A 12,352-nucleotide genomic window follows, 5' to 3' on the forward strand; every position below is an offset into this window, starting at 1 on the left:
ATACTAGGATTCTGTCACTTGCTGCCAGCAGAATGTAAAGGCAGGCTTTGTTGTCTGCACACACCTACGACATCAAGTACCACAAGTCAGAACTGCACTTCAATGCAGATCAGTGGAGGCTGCTGAGGGGAGGACGGCTCATAATAATGTCTGGATTGGAGCAAATAGAATGGCATCAAACACATGGAAACCATGGAAACCATGTGTTTGATGTATTTGATACCATTCCCCTAATTCCGCTCCAGCCATTACCACGAGCCCGTCCTCCGCAATTAAGGTGCCACCAAACACCTGTGATGCAGATGGACTTTCCAGGTTACCACTACCTGTGGTCAAGACAGAGTCAGATGGACTCCAGGTTACCACTACCTGTGGTCAAGACAGAGTCAGATGGACTCCAGGTTACCACTACCTGTGGTCAAGACAGAGTCAGATGGACTCCAGGTTACCACTACCTGTGGTCAAGACAGAGTCAGATGGACTCCAGGTTACCACTACCTGTGGTCAAGACAGAGTCAGATGGACTCCAGGTTACCACTACCTGTGGTCAAGACAGAGTCAGATGGACTCCAGGTTACCACTACCTGTGGTCAAGACAGAGTCAGATGGACTCCAGGTTACCACTACCTGTGGTCAAGACAGAGTCAGATGGACTCCAGGTTACCACTACCTGTGGTCAAGACAGGGTCAGATGGACTCCAGGTTACCACTACCTGTGGTCAAGACAGAGTCAGATGGACTCCAGGTTACCACTACCTGTGGTCAAGACAGAGTCAGATGGACTCCAGGTTACCACTACCTGTGGTCAAGACAGAGTCAGATGGACTCCAGGTTACCACTACCTGTGGTCAAGACAGAGTCAGATGGACTCCAGGTTACCACTACCTGTGGTCAAGACAGAGTCAGATGGACTCCAGGTTACCACTACCTGTGGTCAAGACAGTGTCAGATGGACTCCAGGTTACCACTACCTGTGGTCAAGACAGAGTCAGATGGACTCCAGGTTACCACTACCTGTGGTCAAGACAGAGTCAGATGGACTCCAGGTTACCACTACCTGTGGTCAAGACAGGGTCAGATGGACTCCAGGTTACCACTACCTGTGGTCAAGACAGAGTCAGATGGACTCCAGGTTACCACTACCTGTGGTCAAGACAGAGTCAGATGGACTCCAGGTTACCACTACCTGTGGTCAAGACAGAGTCAGATGGACTCCAGGTTACCACTACCTGTGGTCAAGACAGAGTCAGATGGACTCCAGGTTACCACTACCTGTGGTCAAGACAGTGTCAGATGGACTCCAGGTTACCACTACCTGTGGTCAAGACAGAGTCAGATGGACTCCAGGTTACCACTACCTGTGGTCAAGACAGAGTCAGATGGACTCCAGGTTACCACTACCTGTGGTCAAGACAGGGTCAGATGGACTCCAGGTTACCACTACCTGTGGTCAAGACAGAGTCAGATGGACTCCAGGTTACCACTACCTGTGGTCAAGACAGAGTCAGATGGACTCCAGGTTACCACTACCTGTGGTCAAGACAGAGTCAGATGGACTCCAGGTTACCACTACCTGTGGTCAAGACAGAGTCAGATGGACTCCAGGTTACCACTACCTGTGGTCAAGACAGGGTCAGATGGACTCCAGGTTACCACTACCTGTGGTCAAGACAGGGTCAGATGGACTACAGGTTACCACTACCTGTGGTCAAGACAGAGTCAGATGGACTCCAGGTTACCACTACCTGTGGTCAAGACAGGGTCAGATGGACTCCAGGTTACCACTACCTGTGGTCAAGACAGAGTCAGATGGACTCCAGGTTACCACTACCTGTGGTCAAGACAGAGTCAGATGGACTCCAGGTTACCACTACCTGTGGTCAAGACAGAGTCAGATGGACTCCAGGTTACCACTATCTGTGGTCAAGACAGAGTCAAATGGACTTTCCATGGACACCAGAAATGACCCGGTTTCATCTGAAGTGATGGACATCATCATCAAAGGTAAAGCCGCAGGAGATGCTCTGGAACTGAGATATCAATACAGTCCGTTGTCTGCTGTGGGAGAGGAGAGTTATCATTCCACCTTCACTGAGGAAACCGGTGTTGCAACAGTTACACTCAGGTCATTGTGGAATGGTTCACATGAAGTAAATCACACAAAGCTACTTCTGGTGGATTGGATTGGATGGAAGCATTGAGGAGAAAGTGTAAACGTGTTCCTCATGGCAGGAGGTTCTCAACGTACCTCGACTTGGAGAGAGAGAGGGGTGGAGACAGGGGGAGGAGGAGGAGAGAGAGGGGTGGAGACAGGGGGAGGTGGAGGAGAGAGAGGGGTGGAGACAGAGGGAGGAGGAGGAGAGAGAGGGGTGGAGACAGGGGGAGGAGGAGGAGAGAGAGGGGTGGAGACAGGGGGAGGAGGAGGAGAGAGGGGTGGAGACAGGGGGAGGAGGAGGAGAGAGAGGGGTGGTGACAGGGGGAGGAGGAGGAGAGAGAGGGATGGTGACAGGGGGAGGAGGAGGAGAGAGAGGGGTGGAGACAGGGGGAGGAGGAGGAGAGAGAGGGGTGGAGACAGGGGGAGGAGGAGGAGAGAGAGGGGTGGAGACAGGGGGAGGAGGAGGAGAGAGAGGGATGGAGACAGGGGGAGGAGGAGGGGAGAGAGGGGTGGAGACAGGGGGAGGAGGAGGAGAGAGAGGGGTGGAGACAGGGGGAGGAGGAGGAGAGAGAGGGGTGGAGACAGGTGGAGGAGGAGGAGAGAGAGGGGTGGAGACAGGGGAGGAGGAGGAGAGAGAGGGGTGGAGACAGGTGGAGGAGGAGGAGAGAGAGGGGTGGAGACAGGGGAGGAGGAGGAGAGAGAGGGGTGGAGACAGGGGGAGGAGGAGGAGAGAGAGGGGTGGAGACAGGTGGAGGAGGAGGAGAGAGAGGGGTGGAGACAGGGGAGGAGGAGGAGAGAGAGGGATGGAGACAGGTGGAGGAGGAGGAGAGAGAGGGGTGGAGACAGGGGGAGGAGGAGGAGAGAGAGGGGTGGAGACAGGGGGAGGGGGAGGAGAGAGAGAGATGGAGACAGGGGAGGAGGAGGAGAGAGAGGGATGGAGACAGGGGGAGGAGGAGGAGGAGGAGGAGAGAGGGGGGTGGAGACAGGGGGAGGAGGAGGAGAGAGAGGGATGGAGACAGGCGGAGGAGGAGGAGGAGAGAGAGGGATGGAGACAGGGGAGGAGGAGGAGAGAGAGGGATGGAGACAGGGGGAGGAGGAGGAGAGGGGGGTGGAGACAGGGGGAGGAGGAGTAGAGAGAGGGGTTGAGACCGGGGGAGGAGGAGGAGAGAGAGGGGTGGAGACAGGGGGAGGATGAGGAGAGAGAGGGGTGGAGACATGGGGAGGAGGAGGAGATGGAGGGATGGAGACAGGGGGAGGAGGAGGAGAGAGAGGGGCGGAGACAGGGGAGGAGGAGGAGAGAGAGGGGGAGGAGGAGGAGAGAGAGTGGTGGAGACAGGGGGAGGAGGAAGAGAGAGAGGGGTGGAGACAGGGGGAGGAGGGTAAGAGAGAGGGGTGGAGACAGGGGGAGGATGAGGAGAGAGAGGGGTGGAGACAGGGGGAGGAGGAGGAGAGAGAGGGGTGGAGACAGGGGGAGGAGGAGGAGAGAGAGGGATGGAGACAGGGGGAGGAGGAGGAGAGAGAGGGATGGAGACAGGGGGAGGATGAGGAGAGAGAGGGGTGGAGACAGGGGGAGGAGGAGGAGAGAGGGGTGGAGACAGGTGGAGGAGGAGGAGAGAGAGGGGTGGAGACAGGGGGAGGAGGAGGAGAGAGAGGGGTGGAGACAGGGGGAGGAGGAGGAGAGAGAGGGTTGGAGACAGGGGGAGGAGGAGGAGAGAGAGGGGTGGAGACAGGGGGAGGAGGAGGAGAGAGAGGGGTGGAGACAGGGGAGGAGGAGGAGAGAGTGGGATGGAAACAGGGGGAGGAGGAAGAGAGAGAGGGGTGGAGACAGGGGGAGGAGGGCAAGAGAGAGGGGTGGAGACAGGGGGAGGAGGGTAAGAGAGAGGGGTGGAGACAGGGGGAGGAGGAGGAGAGAGAGGGGTGGAGACAGGGGGAGGAGGAGGAGAGAGAGGGGTGGAGACAGGGGGAGGAGGAGGAGAGAGAGGGGTGGAGACAGGGGGAGGATGAGGAGAGAGAGGGGTGGAGACAGGGGGAGGAGGAGGAGAGAGAGGGGTGGAGACAGGGGGAGGAGGAGGAGAGAGAGGGATGGAGACAGGGGGAGGAGGAGGAGAGAGAGGGATGGAGACAGGGGGAGGAGGAGGAGAGAGAGGGGTGGAGACAGGGGGAGGAGGAGAGAGAGAGGGGTGGAGACAGGGGGAGGAGGAAGAGAGAGAGAGGGATGGAGACAGGGGGAGGAGGAGGAGAGAGAGGGGTTGAGACAGGGGGAGGAGGAGGAGAGAGAGGGGTGGAGACAGGGGGAGGATGAGGAGAGAGAGGGGTGGAGACAGGGGGAGGAGGAGGAGAGAGAGGGGTGGAGACAGGGGGAGGAGGAGGAGAGAGAGGGGTGGAGACAGGGGGAGGAGGAGGAGAGAGAGGGGGATGGAGACAGGGGGAGGAGGAGGAGAGAGAGGGGTGGAGACAGGGGGAGGAGGAGGAGAGAGAGGGTTGGAGACAGGGGGAGGAGGAGGAGAGAGAGGGGTGGAGACAGGGGAGGAGGAGGAGAGAGTGGGATGGAAACAGGGGGAGGAGGAAGAGAGAGAGGGGTGGAGACAGGGGGAGGAGGGCAAGAGAGAGGGGTGGAGACAGGGGGAGGAGGGTAAGAGAGAGGGGTGGAGACAGGGGGAGGAGGAGGAGAGAGAGGGGTGGAGACAGGGGGAGGAGGAGGAGAGAGAGGGGTGGAGACAGGGGGAGGAGGAGGAGAGAGAGGGGTGGAGACAGGGGGAGGATGAGGAGAGAGAGGGGTGGAGACAGGGGGAGGAGGAGGAGAGAGAGGGGTGGAGACAGGGGGAGGAGGAGGAGAGAGAGGGATGGAGACAGGGGGAGGAGGAGGAGAGAGAGGGATGGAGACAGGGGGAGGAGGAGGAGAGAGAGGGGTGGAGACAGGGGGAGGAGGAGAGAGAGAGGGGTGGAGAGAGGGGGAGGAGGAAGAGAGAGAGAGGGATGGAGACAGGGGGAGGAGGAGGAGAGAGAGGGGTTGAGACAGGGGGAGGAGGAGGAGAGAGAGGGGTGGAGACAGGGGGAGGATGAGGAGAGAGAGGGGTGGAGACAGGGGGAGGAGGAGGAGAGAGAGGGATGGAGACAGGGGGAGGAGGAGGAGAGAGAGGGGCGGAGACAGGGGAGGAGGAGGAGAGAGAGGGGGAGGAGGAGGAGAGAGAGTGGTGGAGACAGGGGGAGGAGGAAGAGAGAGAGGGGTGGAGACAGGGGGAGGAGGGCAAGAGAGAGGGGTGGAGACAGGGGGAGGAGGAGGAGAGAGAGGGGTGGAGACAGGGTGAGGAGGAGGAGAGAGAGGGGTGGAGACAGGGGGAGGAGGAGGAGAGAGAGGGGTGGAGACAGGGGGAGGAGGAGGAGAGAGAGGGATGGAGACAGGGGGAGGAGGAGGAGAGAGAGGGGTGGAGACAGGGGGGGCTCAGCCTATTCAGTTATTGGGAAAGCTGGAGGTTAAAGTGAAATGTGGTGTTCAGGTGTTACCACTACCCCTATTAGTGTCAATAGGGAAGGGGTCCTACGATAATGGGGAGAAACTGGATTCAGCACCTAAAATTAGATTGGTCAAGAGTGAACCATGTGTCAGACCCAGTTGCACAGCTGGGCGATAAATATGCTGAGGTGTTTAGTGGTGAAATGGGTGGGGTAAAGGGAGTTAAAGGTGTTTAGTGGTGAAATGGGTGTGGTAAAGGGAGTTAAAGGTGTTTAGTGGTGAAATGGGTGTGGTAAAGGGAGTTAAAGGTGTTTAGTGGTGAAATGGGTGTGGTAAAGGGAGTTAAAGGTGTTTAGTGGTGAAATGGGTGTGGTAAAGGGAGTTAAAGGTGTTTAGTGGTGAAATGGGTGTGGTAAAGGGAGTTAAAGGTGTTTAGTGGTGAAATGGGTGTGGTAAAGGGAGTTAAAGGTGTTTAGTGGTGAAATGGGTGGGGTAAAGGGAGTTAAATGTGTTTAGTGGTGAAATGGGTGGGGTAAAGGGAGTTAAAGGTGTTTAGTGGTGAAATGGGTGTGGTAAAGGGAGTTAAAGGTGTTTAGTGGTGAAATGGGTGTGGTAAAGGGAGTTAAAGGTGTTTAGTGGTGAAATGGGTGTGGTAAAGGGAGTTAAAGGTGTTTAGTGGTGAAATGGGTGGGGTAAAGGGAGTTAAAGGTGTTTAGTGGTGAAATGGGTGGGGTAAAGGGAGTTAAATGTGTTTAGTGGTGAAATGGGTGGGGTAAAGGGAGTTAAAGGTGTTTAGTGGTGAAATGGGTGTGGTAAAGGGAGTTAAAGGTGTTTAGTGGTGAAATGGGTGTGGTAGCTAGGCTTCGTGGGTTGTTGTGGGTAGTTACTGTGTCTTGGCAGTGTCCTCGGCCGTGCCAGCTGTAGCACGAAGCTAGCTAGCTAGCCGTTCTTCAAACAGAGTCGACACAGTGGCCATTGCTAGCTACCCAACATGACCAGCTGGCTGTACTGTAGTAGCTAACCACAATTTACTTGTCCTAGCTAGCCAACGTCTAATCATTGCTGCGTCATGAAAGGAACTTGACACAGACACGAATGATCTGTTTAGTGTGTTATCACATTATTGGTGGTTTGTTGTGACCAAGTGTTGGTGCTAAACGGTGTGTTATTGTTATTGGATGCTAGTCTGCTAGTTGGCTATGGTGTCATAGTTGGCTAGCTGAACAAAGTGGGTTGAGTCTAGTCCTTTAAACATTGAACCGCTGTGGTTCACAACAATTCTGATTTCCAAAGGCGGAAGTTGGGAGAGTTTTTTCTTCGGGTGGTTCAGTGAAACAATTTTAGTTTCCGAGGTAGAAGTTTTGGTGAGGGAGGCCCTGCTCTCTCCGCTCCCAGATGCTTAGCCCATTTCATTCCGATCTCCTCTGCATTTTTGTAGCCATTTGCTACAGCCTGTCAACTATGCCTCTGCCTATCCCTGTTCTCTCCTCTCTGCACAGGCTACACAACCGCACCACACCGCGTGGCTGCTGCCTCTCCAACCTGGTGGTCCCTGCACGCACCACCCACGTGGATTTCCAGGTCGCAGGCAGCCTCTGGAACTGCCGTTCTGCTGCCAACAAAGCTGACTTCATCCCAGCCTATGCCAACCTCCAGTCCCTCGACTTCCTGGCGCTGACGGAAACATGGATCACCACTGAAAACACCGCTACTCCTACTGCTCTCTCCTCGTCTGACCATGTGTTCTCGCATACCCCGAGAGCATCTGGTCAGAGGGGTGGTGGTACAGGAATCCTCATCTCTCCCAAGTGGACATTCTCAATTTTTCCCCTAACCCATCTGTCTATCTCCTCATTTGAATTCCATGCTGTCACAGTCACTAGCCCATTTAAGCTTAATATCCTTGTCATCTATCGCCCTCCAGGTTCCCTTGGAGAGTTCATCAATGAGCTTGACGCCTTGATAAGTTCCTTCCCTGAGGATGGCTCACCCCTCACAGTTTTGGGGGATTTCAACCTCCCTATGTCCACATTTGACTCATTTCTCTCTGCCTCCTTCTTTCCACTCCTCTCCTCTTTTGACCTCACCCTCTCACCGTCCCCCCCTACTCACAAGGCAGGCAATACGCTTGACCTCATCTTCACTAGATGCTGCTCCTCTACTAATCTCACTGCAACTCCCCTCCATGTCTCCGACCACTACTTTGTTTCCTTTTCTCTCTCACTCTCCTCCCACACTACTCACTCTGCCCCTACACAGATGGTAATGCGCCGCCGCAACCTTCGCTCTCTCTCTCCCACTATTCTCTCCTCTTCCATCCTATCATCTCTTCCCTCTGCTCAATCCTTCTCCCTCCAATCTCCTGATTCTGCATCCTCAATCCTCCTCTCCTCCCTTTCTGCATCCTTTGACTCTGTGTCCCCTATCCTCCCGGCCGGCTCGGTCCTCCCCTCCAGCTCCCTGGCTTGATGACTCATTGCGAGCTCACAGAACAGAGCTCCGGGCAGCGGAGCGGAAATGGAAGAAAACTAAACTCCCTGCCGACCTGGCATCTTTTCACTCCCTCCTCTCTACATTTTCTTCATCTGTTTCTGCTGCTAAGGCCACCTTCTACCACTCTAAATTCCAAGCATCTGCCTCTAACCCTAGGAAGCTCTTTGCCACATTTTCCTCCCTCCTGAATCCTCCCCCCTCCTCTCTCTCTGTGGATGACTTCGTCAACCACTTTGAAAAGAAGGTTGACGACATCCGATCCTTGTTTGTTAAGTCTAATGACACTGCTGGTCCTGCTCACACTGCCCTACCCTATGCTTTGACTTCTTTCTCCCCTCTCTCTCCAGATAAAATCCTGCGACTTGTGACTGCAGGCCGCCCAACAACCTGCCCGCTTGACCCCATCCCCTCCTCCCTTCTCCAGACCATCTCCGGTGACCTTTTCCCCTACCTCACCTCGCTGATCAACTCATCCTTGACCGCTGGCCATGTCCCTTCCGTCTTCAAGAGAGCGAGAGTTACTCCCCTTCTCAAAAAACCAACACTCGACCCCACTGATGTCAACAACTACAGACCAGTATCCCTTCTTTCTTTTCTTTCCAAAACTATTGAGCGTGCCGTCTTTAGCCAACTCTCTTGCTATCTCTCTCAGAATGACCTTCTTGATCCAAACCAATCAGGTTTCAGGACTGGTCATTCAACTGAGACTGCTCTTCTCTGTGTCACGGAGACTCTCCGCACTGCTAAAGCTAACTCTCTCTCCTCTGCTCTTGTCCTTCTAGACCTGTCTGCTGCCTTTGATACTGTGAACCATCAGATCCTCCTCTCCACCCTCTCCGAAATGGGCATCTCCGGCGCGGCTCACTCCTGGATTGCGTCGTACCTGACCGGCCGCTCCTACCAAGTGGCGTGGCGGGAAGCTGTCTCCGCACCACGTGCTCTCACCACTGGTGTCCCCCAGGGATCGGTTCTGGGCCCTCTCCTTTTCTCCCTATACACCAAGTCACTTGGCTCTGTCATATCCTCACATGGCCTTTCCTATCATTGCTACGCTGACGATACACAACTAATCTTCTCCTTTCCCCCTTCTGATAACCAGGTGGCGAATCGCATCTCTGCATGTCTGGCAGACATATCAGTATGGATGACGGATCACCACCTCAAGCTGAACCCTGGCAGACGGAGCTGCTCTTCCTCCCGGGGAAGGACTGCCCGTTCCATGATCTCGCCATCACGGTAGACAACTCCGCTGTGTCCTCCTCCCAGAGTGCGAAGAGCCTAGGCGTGACCCTGGACAACACCCTGTCGTTCTCCGCCAACATCAAGGCGGTGACCCGCTCCTGCAGGTTCATGCTCTACAACATTCGGAGAGTGCGACCCTGCCTTACACAGGAAGCGGCGCAGGTCCTGGTCCAGGCACTTGTCATCTCCCGTCTGGACTACTGCAACTCGCTGTTGGCTGGGCTCCCTGCCTGTGCCATTAAACCCCTACAACTCATCCAGAATGCCGCAGCCCGTCTGGTGTTCAACCTTCCCAAGTTCTCTCACGTCACCCCCCTCCTCCGCACACTCCACTGGCTTCCAATTGAAGCTCGCATCCGCTACAAGACCATGGTGCTTGCCTTTGGAGCAGTGAGGGGAACGGCACCTCTGTACCTTCAGGCTCTGATCAGTCCCTACACCCAAACGAGGACATTGCGTTCATCCACCTCTGGCCTGCTGGCTCCCCTTCCTCTGCAGAAGCACAGCTCCCGCTCAGCCCAGTCAAAACTGTTCGCTGCTCTGGCACCCCAATGGTGGAACAAGCTCCCTCACGACGCCAGGACAGCGGAGTCACTCACCACCTTCCGGAGACATTTGAAACCCCACCTCTTTAAGGAATACCTGGGATAGGCTAAAGTATTCCTTCTAACCCCCCCCCCCCCCCCCAAATTGTAAAGTGGTTATCCCACTGGCTATAGGGTGAACGCACCAATTTGTGAGTCGCTCTGGCTAAGAGCGTCTGCTAAAATGACGTTAATGTGCCCTTGAGCAAGGCACTTAACCCTAATTGCTCCTGTAAGTCGCTCTGGTTAAGAGCGTCTGCTAAATGACTAAAATGTAAATGTAAATGGGTGTGGTAAAGGGAGTTAAAGGTGTTTAGTGGTGAAATGGGTGTGGTAAAGGGAGTTAAAGGTGTTTAGTGGTGAAATGGGTGTGGTAAAGGGAGTTAAAGGTGTTTAGTGGTGAAATGGGTGTGGTAAAGGGAGTTAAAGGTGTTTAGTGGTGAAATGGGTGTGGTAAAGGGAGTTAAAGCCAACATTCAAGCGTCAGAGAAAGCTGTTCCAATGTTTTGTAAGGTTAGACCTTATGCACTCAGAGAGGCAGTAGACAAACAGCTTACAGAGATAGAAAAACAAGGAGGGATCACACCATTAGAATATAGTGAATGGGCAGCACCTATAGTTTGCCTTCCAAAGACAAAACGGGGGTGTCAGAATATGTCATGATTACAAGGTGACTGTAAATGCATGGGTGGATGTGGACCAGTACCCCTTACCAAAGACCCAGTACTTGTTTGCTACTCTAGCCAGGAGGTAAACAGTTCACAGAGTTAGAGCTTACACAGGAACTACCAGCAAGTGGAGGTAGACCAAGAGTCAAAGCATTTCCTGACTATAAACAAGGGTTTCTACCAGATGAATAGACTGCCTTATGGAGTATCAAGCGCTACAGCTATATTCCAACGTATTATGGACCAGGTCATACAGGGTTGACCTGGGGTTGGGTGCTTTCTGGATCACATTCTAATCACAGGGAAATCAGCAGAGGACCACTTCCAGAACGTAGAAGCAGCAGTGTTACAGAGACTGCAAGAGCCTGGGTTAAGAGTAAAACGGGAAGTTTATGGAGAATCTCTCTACTCTCATCAAACCTGTGACAGAGCTCTTCCAGAAAGATAGACCTTGGGTGGGGTCAGAACAATGTCAGCAGGCATTTGAAACAACGAAGACGCAGCTGTCTTCCTCCTCAGTGTTAGTGCACTACGACCCTCACATGCCAGTAATATTGGCTTGTGATGCCTCACCATATGGGGTGGGTGCTGTCATCTCACATACAATAACCCACGGTAGTGAGAGGCCTACTGCATATACTTCACCTACACTCACATAGAGAAGACAGAGGTGAAGTATGCCCCAATAGAGAAGACAGAGGTGAAGTATGCCCAAATAGAGAAGTGGGAGGTGAAGTATGCCCCAATAGAGAAGACAGAGGTGAAGTATGCCCCAATAGAGAAGACAGAGGTGAAGTATGCCCAAATAGAGAAGACATAGGTGAAGTATGCCCCAACAGAGAAGACAGAGGTGAAGTATGCCCCAACAGAGAAGACAGAGGTGAAGTATGCCCCAATAGAGAAGACAGAGGTGAAGTATGCCCAAATAGAGAAGACAGAGGTGAAGTATGCCCCAATAGAGAAGACAGAGGTGAAGTATGCCCCAATAGAGAAGACAGAGGAGAAGTATGCCCCAATAGAGGAGGAGGCCCTAGGGATCATATTTGGGGTAATGAAGTTCCATGACTACCTATATGGTGGTAAGTTTACATTGACAGACCATCAGCCTCTTGTTAAAATACTAGGACCAACAACAGACGACCCAGCTCCAGCAGCAGCCAGACTCCAGAGGAGGGCGTTAATACTAGCTGCATATCAGAATGACATACAATACAAGACCTCTCAGCTGCATATCAGTATGACATACAATACAAGTCCTCTCAGCTGCAAATCAGTATGACCAACAATACAAGTCCTCTCAGCTGCATATCAGTATGACATACAATACAAGTCTTCTCAGCTGCATATCAGAATGACATACAATACAAGTCCTCTCAGCTGCATATCAGAATGACATACAATACAAGTCCTCTCAGCTGCATATCAGTATGACATACAATACAAGTCCTCTCAGCTGCATATCAGTATGACCAACAATACAAGTCCTCTCAGCTGCATATCAGTATGACATACAATACAAGGCCTCTCAGCTGCATATCAGTTTGACATACAATACAAGTCCTCTCAGCTGCATATCAGAATGACATACAATACAAGTCCTCTCAGCTGCATATCAGTATGACATACAATACAAGTCCTCTCAGCAGCATGCTATCCAGTGTCAAACTATCCAGTGTCATTTTTAGATGTACTTCCCATTTCAGAGCAATCCAAACTATCCAGTGTCATTTGTAGATGTACTTCCCATTTCAGAGCA

The sequence above is a fragment of the Coregonus lavaretus genome (assembly GCF_964263955.1).
Source record: "Coregonus lavaretus genome assembly, chromosome: 2".
NCBI lineage: Eukaryota > Metazoa > Chordata > Actinopteri > Salmoniformes > Salmonidae > Coregonus > Coregonus lavaretus.